Raw genomic sequence first — 12217 nt, forward strand, 5'->3', positions numbered from 1 at the left:
TTTAATAATTCAGTCAGGGGAGTTGCGAGGTCAGATAAATTCTTTATAAATTTGCGATAATACCCTACCATTCCTAAAAACCGTCTCACACCCCTCTTATTTTGAGGTACTGGTAAGGCTGTAATAGCTTCGCCATTCGCTTGTTTCGGAGCGACTTTACCCAAGCCAATTTCATGCCCAAGATAGATAACTTTTGCCTACGCAAATTCACCCTTTCTTAAATTGATGACTAGTCCAGCCCTCCGCAGTGCCTCAAACAAAGCCTCAATTCGTTTTAGGTGTGTATCCCAGTCATCACTGTATACCACTAGATCATCAATGTAAACAACACATCCCTCCAGACGACTAGTTATAAAGTTCATCAGCCTTTGGAAGGTGGTGGCTGCAATCATCATTCCAAACGGCATGACTTTACATTCAAACAAACCGTCACCCATAACAAAAGCTGAGATTTTCTTAGCCTCGGGTGTAAGACCTACCTGCCAACAACCTTTTAGTAAATCGAACTTACTAATATACCTGGCAGACCCAACTCTGTCAATGCAGTCTTCTACCCGAGGCAATGGGAAGGAGTCTGTTTTAGTGGCAGCGTTCACCTTTCGATAGTCAAAACAGAGGTGGTGCTCTCCGCCTTCTTTCTTAACCAAGACCACAAGCGAACTCCAAGGACTACAGCTTGGCTCAATGAGATCATTGTTAAGCATATAATTTACTTCCTCCTTGACTATCTCTCTTTTGAGGGGGTTCAACCTATAGGGGCACTGTTTAATAGGCTGACCCTCCCCAACATCGACATCATGTTGTAGGATATTTGTCCTACCTGGAGTGTCCTGAAAAAGATCTTTGTAGTCATTAATTAATTTCATTAAAGATTTTGCCTTACCAACATCCATGTGCTGAAATTTAATGTTTAGATTATTTAAAATATCAGAGTTACTACTCAATCCATTCAGACTTACTGGCAATTTGTCAATCAAAAATGGTTCTACTTCTACATGTACGACACTCACTGGTTCAACAATTACATCATTTCCTCTACTAATATAAGGTTTAATCATATTTATATGACATATACGGGACTTCCGTCTCTTATCCGGCGTTTCAATTAGATAATTTACATCATTTATTTTCTTAAGTATCTTCCACGGACCTGAAAATTGGGCTTTCAGAGGATTTCCAGGTATAGGAAGCAACACCATCACTTGGTCACCAATATTAAAGCTCCTTATACGAGTACCCACATCATAGTTATACTTCATGGATGCTTGGACTTCTGCCGGGTTTTCCTGAGCAAAAGTCAGAGCTCGATGCAACTTTTTCTGTAAAGTGGAGACATAATCTAAAACATTAACATCAGGACTATCTCCATCCCAATGTTCCCTTACCACATCCAAGGGCCCCCTGACACAATGGCCAAATATCAATTGAAATGGGGAAAAACCAACAGACTTATTAGCAATTGACCGTATAGCAAACAATGCATACAGCAACTCTTTATCCCAGTCATTACCTGTCTCAAAACAGAATTTCTTTAGTACTGATTTAAGAGTCTGATGAAATCTCTCCACCTGACTCTGGCTTTCTGGATGATAAGGTGAAGAGGTAATATGATTTATCCCTAGTTCGGTCATTCGTTTTTGAAATATTTACTAGTAAAGTTTGTTCCACAGTTACTCTGTACTACTTTCGGAAATCCTAACCTTGGGAAAAATCTAACCAGCCAATCAAAAACTTTCTCCTCCCGAATACTCCTCAGTGGGAGGGCCTCAGGGAAGCGGAACATCCTATCTACTATAGTAAGAATGTATTCATTCTCGCCGCGCGTCCGCGGCAAAGGGCCCACTACATCTATGATCACTTCCCCAAATGGCTCCCCGACTGCTGGGATGGGAATAAGAGGAGCCTTCGATACCTTCTGATTGGGTTTTCCGACAAGTTGACAAACTCTATACGATAACACATGACTCTTGACATCCTTGCGCATCCCTGGCCAATAAAAAGATTCAGCTAATTTCTGAAAAGTCTTTCTTACACCAAAATGACCAGATAAATTATTTTCGTGTGCCAGGAACAAAAGTTTATCACGATACTCACTAGGGACCAACAACTGTCTCCTGACCTCTACCTGTTCCGCAGGTGCATCCGCCGACCTGCTAAAACGGTAGATCAAACCTCCTTGACGATTACAGGTTTCGTCAAATTCTCGGGAATACCAAGCTTATATTCAGTAAATTCTTTAAATTGTTCCTTTTTGAACGTTTTCACGTCCCAATCAATATTCCTCAAATTATTAACTTCATTACTACTACTACAACTACTATCGCTACTACTACTACTACTACTACTATGAGTCATACAGCTGTCACCTGTCTGTCAACTACTTCTAAATCAAGATTGACATCTTCGAGATCAATGTCTCGTGACTTTGAACGGGTCACGACCGAGATAGGCTTACCCGATACGCCCACTTCGGACACAATTGTCGAAATAGGTAATAATAGATTATCATTATCAGAGGCCAAATCATTTCCTAACAAAAGGTGAACACCAGGGACTGGTAAACTGTTAACTACCGCAAGTTTAGCCAACCCAGAAAAATACTTAGATTCAACATACATGTCTTCTAGAGGGTAAGAGGAAACAGTTAGGAAAACCCCCAAGCACAACAAACTCATTATTAGCAAATATAAATTTCTCTGGAAGCGCCGTTTTCAAAATGAGTGATTGTGCAGCACCAGTATCCCTAAAAATTTTAACACCTCATGCGAAACGCTTGTCACAATCAGAATATATTATCCCATCCAAAATATATTTGTGAAATTTTAGACATTTTTCATTTTCGTTTACTACCATTTGCCTTTGGTTATTCTCAGTAACTACTCCTATAGGACTTTGATTGTTTCCCAACTGCCTCTTACGAAAGAAACAATTTTCCTTTGAATACCCAGGCCTGTTACAATAATAACACCTTATATTATTATATTGAGAATTTTGTCTCTCATAGTTCCTACCATTATTATTAGGTCAGTAGCTATTCACAAAACTTTGTGATTTCACACTGCCTTTATTATTACTATCACCATTACCTTTTTTATTGTTATTATTACTATTATTCCTATGATCCTCATAGACCCTCCTTCCGGACGACTGTCCAAATTTCATCCGAGGTTGAAGGAACTTCCTCTGGCTATCATTATTACCTAAAGGTTCCTCCTTATGGGTGAGAGCATACTCATCAGAGGAGACGGCGAGCTCCTGTACCGAATCTATTTTCAACTCCTCCAGATGGATACGCATCTCCCGAGAAATATTTCTTTTAAACTCCTCTGCCATAACAAGCTCTCTCAATTTAGCAAAGTCATCCACCTCTTTTGACTTCAGCCAATCATCCAGAAATTGGGTCTTTTTCCTGGCAAACTCGACGTATGTCTCTGCCGAGTCTTTCTTTAAATTTCTAAATTTTTGCCGATAAGCCTCTGGTACCAGATCATAGGCTTTCAAAATGATAGACTTAACACTGACATAATCGGATGCCAGAGTCTCATCCAAAGTGTTGTAAACTCTTTGGGCCTTCCCAACAAACCTGCACTGAATCAACGTAGTCCACATATCGAGTAGCCACTCCAATTTCTTTGCTATGCGCTCAAAAGCAATGAAAAATTCATTTACATCATCCTCCGAAAATTGAGGCACGAGTTTCAAAGCCGCAAACATATTGAATTTACCTTCATCGCAAGACATATTAGTCTGGTTATTATTTCTACCTTGTTTAAGAATTATTTGTAAATTTGACACCTCGATTTCATTGGCACGTTCTTTATCCCATTCATCGGCCTTGAGCTGTAAAGCTTTCAAGTCTAACTCATGAATACGAGCTTTTTCCCGTAACAGTTCTAATTGACCGTCCTTGTCACCACAGACCTCATCAATATCATCCCCCAAATTTAATGCTCCCAAGCTGTCGGCTTCACTTTCTTTTATATGATCCTTTTCATTTTCTTTATACTCCTTAGCAGCCCTAATCACCTGAAATAACAGATGTCCTTTCTTTACCTCTGTGGCCAAACCTAAATTTAGGAACTCCGATATAATGTACAACTGATCTTTTCTAAGCTCAAACAAGTTCCTCTCCCAGTTAGGATCAGCTAAAAACCTGACTACCGAGGTCTCTTCCTCACCCTCAAAATAATGCATTTTAACTAGTTTCAAAACAAGGGATCTGCCTACCAACCTAAATCAGTTCAATGGCTTTCACACCTCCCCGAGTGTCCCGTAACCAAAGCCTGTGTTGCTGAACAGAGGATCCTGTCACGGTCGCCAAATTTGTTATGAACTTTCTTTGTTAAGAGACAATAAATTATTGTTATTACTCTATTTTTAAAACAGGTTCAATAAATCAATTGCCAGTCCAGACAAAGATTTACTATACACAAGACTTTAGGTAACTAAACACTCAAAAGGGGGAGACAAAAAAAGAAAGTTTCTAAATTTTACACTTATTTATTCACAAATAAAACTCAGAAGAAATGTCCTCGAAAAACCTGCTTGAGGAACTAGAAAAATAAGCACCAAAGCCTACACAATAAATGTCTTCACATACCTCAAACTCCTACCTAACTATTATAAGGCAGAGTAAGAGAGAAATGTCACAGTGGAAGAACGAAATCAACACTCACTCACGTGTACACGATAGGTGGAGAAAAAGCTAAGAAACTTAACACTAATAATTGACGTTTCCTTAACACTAATAATATTACAAAAAAAAATAATTAGGATACACCATAGTTCATCCAATCAATACATAATTAATTGTTCATCAAATATATCGAAATCTCACTGAAACTGCTTCAGTCGAAGAAAACTGTCTACAAGGCTCTCGCGGGAGCCTCCACTTGATGCTTGGAAGCAATACTCAAAACATTTAAGAGTCCACTCACGTAAAGGGGAAAGTATATAAGGGCAAAAGGGGATGCTCACCCTTCTCCGGCCTCAGAAGGCCTCCTGACAATTCCCGGAGGATACAGCAGTGCGCTCGTTGTCGTCGATGCAAGGTCTGGGCCTTGGTCATACGGGGGCAAAAATAATGAAAGCCCACAGACAAACTCGCACAAGAGGGCACGGGACAAACCCTCACAACAAACAGCAGCCTGGCGTTTTTATAAAAGTGAAAGCGAGCGTCTCAATGTCCTGTCCGTGGTCAGAAGGTAATGTTGCAGAAAAGTGACGAAGAGTGCGGCATAAATAGGTGATGCTGAACCTCCCTTTGGTGAACCGTAACGATTAACCTTCCATGATGAAAACCTCTCCCACATCAAGTAAGGTTGACAGCGTAAAACCATCAGGCAAAAGAGGCAATTACTGAAAACGATCCTCCACTCGTTGAAACATGAAAAGAGGGAAACGAGCGGATAAATAAAACTATATAACAACAAAAACAAAACCCTTGAGGGGAGCGAAAAGAATCAACAAGCAGTTTCTCGAGACTTGAAAAAAAACAAAAACAAATTTAACTTACGTTAAGAGAAACCAAAGAAATAATTTAAGATGATATTACAATATATACATGTATATATACATATATACATATATAATTTATCAATCAGGTAAATTTAACACGGTAAATAATGTAACACGGAATAACAAGAGTAATTAATATCATATCAAATCTATACAGAATCCCAGTATGATGCGAAACCAAAACAGGTATTATCTACCAAATTCTGACGTAACATAACACAACGTAAAAGAAATGAAAATAAGATAAAAAGAGATAGAGTTGTAGAGTCCTTAACTTGGGAGTCATGTGGGACTAATTTATTAGTTGTTCATTTACTTTAATGTCGTTCATAAACATCTTACGAATATATGGGTCCAAATGGTACATTCCCAGACTAAGATTTAGGTTGTTTTTATTAGTGATTTGTATAAATGCCGATTCCAGTAAATTTCTTGAAACATAATCATTAGATCTAGCAATTACCGAGGTATCACCCCAATTAATACAATGAGATTTTTCACTCAGATGGATAAACAGTGCATTTGAAGTCTGGGCTGTTCTAACTGAATACATATGCTGCTTAATACGTACACATAAATTTTTACTTGACTGACCAACGTAAAACGATGGGCAATCTTTACAAGGAATTTTGTAAATGATGTTGTTATTTGTTATGGGAATATTCTTAATTAGCATATCTTTAATGGTATTGTTATAAGAGAACACTACATTAACATTAAACGATTTAAATATTGATTTTATGGTTTCAAATCCACGAAAATAAGGTAAGCTAAGTACATTTTTAGGCATTTCATTAATATCAACACTATAAAACATTTTGTGAGCTTTTTGATAACATAAATCAATTAAATGACGTGGGTAGCAGAGATCGTTTCCTATCTTTTTTATGTATTATATTTCTTGGTCCAGATATTGTGGATTCGTGATACGCAAAGCATGTAGGAACATAGAAGAAAAAATTGAAATTTTAATATTAAGATGGTGGCCAGAATAAAAATGTACATATGTTAAATTATTTGTGGGTTTTCTATAAATACTGAATTTGCATGGGAAATATTCTCTATATATTAATATATCTAGGAAAGGGATGACATTGTTATTTTCAATTTCAACAGTGAATTTTATGCATGGCACTAAATTATTCAAGTTAGACAGTAAATCATTTACATCGATACCACCAGCTAAGACTACTAAGATATCATCGACATATCAGTACCATTTTAAGGGGATAAGTGTGATATTCGGGAGGTGTTGTCTCTTGGTGATTGGACCAATAATGCTAGACGTGATTGTGTGGTGAAATTATCGAGCAAACAAATAAGTGATAATGCAGTGCGCGCGGTAGGCTTTGGGTTGTCTTTCTTTATTTGTAACAAACCCTCAGCTTTATCAATAGCGACATCTCTATATAAGTTTGAAAAATACTGTGGCCTACCACAAAATCATTTAGACATTATCAAAGGCATGACATATAGTGCTACGCATGCCTATCATGAAAATAACTTCCCCGCTCGCTACAGAAAAAGTTTAAATGAATTGAAGAATGATAATAGCTTACACATTACCAAGGCTGATAAATACAATAGTTTAGTGGTTCTTGACAAAACTGACTACATATCACGCATGCATACTTTAGTAGAGAATGAAATAACTTACAAAAAACTTGCAAAAAATCCTTTGGACCAAGTAATAAAAAACTTTAATATCAATATCAAACAAATTCTTAAAGATAAAAAAGAACTTTTGTGTCAGTTAACTGTAAAGTGTCCCTCATTACCTTATTTATATGGCCTAGTCAAAACTCATAAGGAAAACAAACCTATGCGCCCAATTATTAGTACTGTAGGATCAATTGCTTATAAACTATCTAAATATCTTACTAAACTGTTATCCCCGCTACTAGGAACTGTATCTCACTCACACATCCGGAATTCTCTTGATCTTGTAGAAAAATTAAATAGCATTTTACTAAACCCTAGCGATATTTTTGTCAGTTTTGATGTATGTTCTTTGTTTACAAAAGTCCCTGTTGACTCTGTGCTAGAATATTTAAGTAATGAACTTGTACTGCATGAATTGCCTATGTCTGTTAGTCACATAATTTCCTCAATCAAGTTATGTATTTGTGATTGCAGATTTATTTTTAATGGAGAATATTACCAACAAATATTTGGTATGGCCATGGGTAACCCTTTATCACCTCTCCTTTCAAACTTATATAGGGAATATTTTGGGAGACAACACCTCCCAAATATAACACTTATCCCCTTAAAATGGTACCGATATGTCGATGATATCTTAGTAGTGTTAGCTGGTGGTATCGATGTAAATGATTTACTGTCTAAATTGAATAATTTAGTGCCATCCATAAAATTCACTGTTGAAATTGAAAATAACAATGTCCTCCCTTTCCTAGAAGTATTAATACATAGAGAATCTTTCCAATGCAAATTCAGTATTTATAGAAAACCCACAAATAATTTAACATATGTACATTTTTACTCTGGCTACCATCTTAACATTAAAATTTCAATTTATTCTTTTATGTTCCTATGCGCTTTGCATATCACAAGTCCACAATATCTGGACCAAGAAATAGAATACATAAAAAAGATAGGAAACGATCTCTGCTACCCACCTCATTTAATTGATTTATGTTATCAAAAAGCTCACAAAAAGTTTTATAGTTTTGCTATTAATGACAAAGAAATGCCTAAAAATGTACTTAGCTTACCTTATTTTCGTGGATTTGAAACCATAAAATCAATATTTAAATCGTTTAATCTTAATGTATTGTTCTCTTATAACAATACCATTAAAGATATGCTAATTAAGAATATTCCCGTAAGAAATAACAACATCATTTACAAAATTCCTTGTAAAGATTGCCCATCGCTTTACGTTGGTCAGTCAAGTAAAACTTTATGTGTACGTATTAAGCAGCATATGTATTCAGTTAGAACAGCCCAGACTTCAAATGCACTGTTTATCCATCTGAGTGAAAAATCTCATTGAATTAATTGGGGTGATACCTCGGTAATTGCTAGATCTAATGATTATGTTTCAAGAAATTTACTGGAATCGACAATTATACAAATCACTAATAAAAACAACCTAAATCTTAGTCTGGGAATGTACCATTGGGACCCATATATTTGTAAGATGTTTATGAACGACCTTAAAATAAATGAACAACTAATAAATTAGTCCCACATGTATATAGTTATTATTTCTCTCTCTCTCTCTCTCTCTCTCTCTCTCTCTCTCTCTCTCTCTCTCTCTCTCTCTCTCTAGTTCAATATTTTCTCTCCCTCTTTCTCTTGCTCGATATATATATATTTATATTTTCTTTCGTCTTTTCATTAATATTAATTTTTTTTTTGGGGGGGGGGAAATTTGTGTAAAAATTCATGATATTAAATTGTATATGCTCCCGTGTTTTTTCAAAATGTACTGTTTTCTGGGAGAATCACTTGTTTACTGCGTGTATTCTTCAAGGTGTGGCTACCCTCAGGTGACTCCTCCTTTCTGTAAAGTGAAAATCGCCCTTATTGCTTGCTATATATATATATATATATATATATATATATATATATATATATATATATATACTATATATATATATATATATATATATATATATATATATATATATATATATATGTATATATATATAATATATATATATAATATATATATATATATATATATATATGGTATATATATATATATATATATATATATATATATATATATATATATATATATATATATATATGTATACATATATGCTATGGACAGTGTATCATAATTAAGAATTCCCACTTTTTACAGAAGTCGCAGTCGTATGCCACATATAAGTTTTTGTCGTAAATTTATATATATATATATAAATATATATATATATATATATATATATATATATATATATATATATATATATATATATATTGACGAACTATCGCTAAAACTTGCGATATCTCATGTAGTCGTAAAGCTGGAGGAAGGAATGAAAGGAGTTGACCGAGCGCTTTCGTGTATTTTTCACACCTCTTCAGGGTCAAGTGATACAAAAATTCATTATTCGTTACAAAGACACCTCTGTGGCAGCAATACATAAACTTAAAAACTATCGTACTACTATTTAAAAACTAATTGTCTAAAAATGTTATTTACAAGTAGTTCATCCAGTTTGTACATCCCGGGGCTGCTGTTGATCAATTCTACGCGATTTTTCTTTATTATACATGATTCAACAATATTTCGTTTTATGATGTCTTTACAGAACATGATCTCTTTTGCTTCTTTCCAATTCATAGTGTGGTTGCATTCATTCATATGTTGAAACAAGCTGCTTGCATTATTCCCTGTTCTAACATTATATTTATGCTGTTTTAATCTTGTTTCGAGATCGTTTCCACTTTGTCCCACGTACATTTTCTTGCACTGATTGCAAGGGATCTCATATATGCAGCCACTCTTCTGTAGAGGGGAATTCCTGATTAACAAATTCTTAAGTACATAGTTCTTAAAAATGACATTAACATTAAATGGTCTCAACAGCCCAGGGATGGCCATAAACTGGTTATAGTACGGTAAAACAAGGAGGTTTTTCATATTAAAATCACTCTTACGACTAACTTCATAAATGTTTTTCTTGCTTTACACAAAAAGCCCTGTCAATAAAATCACAAGGGTATCTAAGGTTTGTTACAATGTCTCGGACCTTCTGAAGCTTAGCTTCGAGGAAGTCAGGGCAACTGACCCGCAGTGCCCTTAAAAACATAGACGAAAATACCATCATCTTCGTTCTCGGATGATGGTTAGAATAAAAATGTATGTAGGAATCTACATTTGTAGACTTCCTGTACACAGAAAATTTAAAATTTCTATCATTCCTCACAATTAAAACATCTAAAAACGCCAACTTGTTATCTACTTCAGTTTCCAAGGTAAATTTTATAGAAGGTACTCGGGTATTTAATGCTGTTAGGAAGCTCTCTTCATTTTTGTCAACAGGCCAAGCACAAAATATATCATCAACGTACCTGACCCATAGGATACCTTTAGGAAGTATCCTTGGTAAGTACTTACTCTCAAAAAACTCCATGTAAAGGTTCTAAGTATGGAGATAACGGATTGCCCATTGCCATGCCAAACTTTTGTTCATAATATCTTTCTCCAAACATAAATTTACAACCTCTAACACACAATTCTATCAGCTTAATCATAGAAGGCCTGTCCAAAGAGAAAGTGTATTTTTCCATTTCTTCCTTCATAAATTCAAGTAGTTCATCCACAGGTACCTTTGTAAACAATGAGCTGACGTCAAAACTGATTAACTTAAAATCATAATAAAATTGAAACCTTCTTAACCTGTCTATAAAATCCACATTATTTTTCACGGACACACCTGATATGTTACCAAGCATTGGAGACAATTCGTTAACAAGCCACTTTGATAGTTTATAAGTACAAGAGCCTACCGAACTTATAATGGGTCTAACAGGATTATTTTCCTTATGAGTTTTGATAACACCATATAAATATGGAAGAGTTGGATTTACAGTGATGAACTTTTGTAATAATTCCTTATGGTTTTTCAGAATACTCGTAATGGTTTTGTTGAAATGAGCATTGCCATTATCTAAAGGATTGTTTCTTATTCCTGTGTAGGTTTCTTGGTCTGAGAGTAACTCTAACATTTTGTTATTATAGTCGACCTTGTTCATGATGACCAACGTGTTCGATTTATCAGCTCTAGTAATATGTAAATCTTTATCTTTTTTCAGTTTTTTATATGCATTTAAGAACCTTACAGGAATATTTGCGGGTGATTCGAAATTGGCGATCCCATACACTACACCCTTACATATACTGATTTCTTCTGATGTAATGTTACCATACTTTTCAAGCTTACAAAATGCATTTCCAATTTCAAGCCAATCTGTATTTGTTTTAATGGAGAAATTTATGCCATATCCTAAGGCTACTAAGGTGGTGCTGTCTAAAGTTTTATTAGATATATTACAAACGAAATCATTATTAGCATTTGTTGTCCAATTACTTTGTTGAATTAATCTGTTTAGTTTAATTTGGTGTTTTCTGCTTATTTTTGTACATTCTAAGCGTAATTTATTGTAACAAAAATCAAATACAATATTAATCCAGTCGTTTGGAATTACATTCAATAGTGTTCTTTTCTGCATTCTGAGTTCCTGAAAAGCTGCTTTTTCTTCTATTTTCGCCAGTTCGATATGTTTCTTGAGGATGAGCCGATGGTACTCTTCGAAGGGTGTAGTAGCGAGGTTGTTAAGTCTTCTGTTTATAAGTGACTTCGGAATGACCTGTTCCTCCATGCAAGAGCGTAAGAACTTCAGTTGTAGTTTCACTCGGTGTGCTCGTAGTAAAATCGACGAAAAGGCTGCCACAAGAGGTTTCAAAGCAGGGAATAGTTCTCCAAAGGAAGTGTAGAGGGTGAAGATACTTAAGAGGTGCATGATCTGTTTGAAGAACAAATTCTTTACCATACAAAAATTCTTTAAATCTTTCTATTCCCCAAACAATTGCAAAAAGTTCTTTCTCAATAGTAGAGTAATTCAATTCAGATTTATTTAATTTCCTACCTGCATAGCAAACTGGTTTAAACATACCATCATGTGTAGCAAATCTCATTAGTATCATAAGGTTATGTATCAA

Source organism: Macrobrachium nipponense, chromosome 4 (genome assembly GCF_015104395.2).
Source record: "Macrobrachium nipponense isolate FS-2020 chromosome 4, ASM1510439v2, whole genome shotgun sequence".
In the NCBI taxonomy this organism is placed as follows: domain Eukaryota; kingdom Metazoa; phylum Arthropoda; class Malacostraca; order Decapoda; family Palaemonidae; genus Macrobrachium; species Macrobrachium nipponense.